The sequence below is a fragment of the Nyctibius grandis genome, chromosome 7, assembly GCF_013368605.1.
Source record: "Nyctibius grandis isolate bNycGra1 chromosome 7, bNycGra1.pri, whole genome shotgun sequence".
Lineage (NCBI taxonomy): Eukaryota > Metazoa > Chordata > Aves > Nyctibiiformes > Nyctibiidae > Nyctibius > Nyctibius grandis.
Window position 1 is genome coordinate 38775227 of NC_090664.1, and position 2367 is coordinate 38777593.

General features: G+C 59.5%; 1 non-coding gene across 1 annotated transcript; it reads right to left on the reverse strand.

The window, feature by feature from the left end:
- Positions 1 to 1878: 1878 nt before the first annotated feature.
- TRNAN-GUU (transfer RNA asparagine (anticodon GUU)) lies at positions 1879 to 1952 on the reverse strand. The gene has a single exon. It is a non-coding gene; the product is annotated as a tRNA-Asn (tRNA).
- Between the last annotated feature and the right edge of the window lie 415 nt (positions 1953 to 2367).

Here is a 2367-nt window from a genome sequence, read left to right on the forward strand (position 1 = left end):
TTACTCCGACATGATCAATTTTTGGTTGTTGGTTCCTGGGAGCTCTCGACGCCTGCCTGCTAGCGAGGCAACCCAAGCACAGCCCAATGCACGTTGTAAAATTTCTGTCCCCCGTGAGGCTTTGCTGGCTGCAGCGAACCCAGCGCTGCCGGGCTGAACGCGTCCTGCCGCTGCAAACAACATGGAAACACCAGGACGGGGATTTATCTAAATGACTCTAGTTAAATAAAATTCTACTGCCCAGTTGGAAATATTTATGGGTTAAGTGTTGCTAACGCTACTGGGTGGGTCCTGCGCCGACCTACACCTACCCTGATGCTGAGCACACGGCGGCCGGTTTTTCAAAAGGTTTTACCCAAATGTAAAACATGCGGGTGACAGAAAAAAAATATACCAGCGAGCTGCTGCAGATACAGCACATCAACGACTTAGGGTTTGTTACTTTCAAATGATTCTTCGGTGTTTCTAAATACACGCCGTTTCTGCGGTACCTTAGCTAGCGAGGGCCGTATCTTGTCATCGATGGTGAATCAATGGCACAGCCTGACCTTTAAGAGGGCTATATCCTTTATTCAAAACAGGTGACTTGGAAAGAAAGGTCAGTGAAATACAACTTCACGGGGGAAGGGGGCATTTTTAATACGAATTCTGTTTTCTATAAACTGTAAATAGATCCTCGCCGAGTTCGCAGAAGTCGGTCTGGAAGGCAGCCGCGTTTCACGCCGCCGAAACGCTCCCTGCCATCAGCTCACGGGCTCAGATACGCCGAAGGTGCCAGCTTCTAATTGATACGTTTAGGCGACGCTCCCAACGTAATTGCTTGTAACATTCATGTATGCAAAGCGGCTTGGTGCGGGCAGGGCGAGCCCGGGGCGGCAGCGCTGCCTGCCAGCAGGAAGCGGGCCTGGACACACCTCCCGCTGCGGGCGGCGAGGGACCGCGGCGGCTCCGGGGGAGCGGGCGGTGCTGCCCGCCGGGCCCCGGCAGTGAGCCCCGCGGCCGGCTCTCTGCTGCGAGGATGCTCCCCGGCGTCGTTTCCTCCCGGCGGTTTGAGCGCCGGTTGTGAAGGCTGGGAAACCGCGCTGCCTTCGTCCATCGGGGAGAGACGGAACCGCCGTGTGTGCGTGTCGGCTCCTGAGCACCGGCGATAGGGGCGACAATCGCGAGCAACAGTAATTATAACGATCCTTCTCGCAAATGGCATTTCCCCCCGAGCCTCGGCTCCGACCCAGGTTCTCTGATGGCGATAGCTCGAGTATTGGGGTGCCGTAAGCGCAGTATCCCCGGCAGCAAACCCTAACCGCTTGGCAGCATCGTTAATTATCGTGGTGCAGCTCAAATAAGCTCTTTCCCTTCGCACTTTCCATCGCGGGGCAAAGAAGCTCCCCGAGCCCTCTGACCCTGCCAGCCTCAGGGCAGTAGCTGGCCGCGGCAGCCACCGCCCCCGCTGCGCGCCCCAGCGCCGAAGCAGCCCCTTCTCGCGTGCCTGCAGCAGCGCTCGGAAGACGGGGGCTGCGGGGAGAGCCCGGGGCGCCCCTGGGGCCCGCATCGGCGGGGCGGATACGAGGACAAGTGCTCGGGGACCCCGCAGGCGGCCCCCTCGCTGGGCAGGCAAGGGCGGGAGGGACACGGCCCCACAGGGGGCGGGCGGCGCAGGCCGGGGCCCATCTCGTCCCACAGGCCGCGGGGGCGCCGCCCAGCAGCGAGGCCGTTCCCTACCAGGGCGGGAGCTACCGCCGCCGCGCCCCGCTCCCCGCCACGGGCCCCCTGCCCCGGAACACGCGGCGCCGGCACCGGCCGCCAGCGCTGCTCTCGCGTCCTCCCCCGGCGCGCACGCACAAAACGCGGCCCGGCCGCGGGGGAGCCAAAAGAGAACCACGTCCCTGGGTGGGCTCGAACCACCAACCTTTCGGTTAACAGCCGAACGCGCTAACCGATTGCGCCACAGAGACTCCCACTGGTAGTATTCTCCCCGGTCCGGCCCATGTGCTTCAGAGACGGAGCCGGCCGCGCGCCTCGCCGCCTGCTCGCCTCCGGTTCTGGCGACCCGCGGGCCACCACGTACCCGACTGTGCGTACGCAGCCCGGCTCCTAAATAACGAGTCTGCGAAACGCTGAAAGAGGACTGAGGAACAGTGAAAACGGCGGCTTTTCTTCTTCTAGCCGCTATGAAAGACTAATTCCCCAAATCATTGTTCACAGCAGCATTCTTTTTCTGGTGAATAAATTCACGAATCAGAGTTAAAACAGCTTTTTCTTTGCTGCTCCTAATTCATACCTTTACACATGCAAGCCAAAATGTAATTCCCAAATACCATTGCAAAATTGCCCTATTAATACATTTAAAAACGTAATTTAAGTGACTGC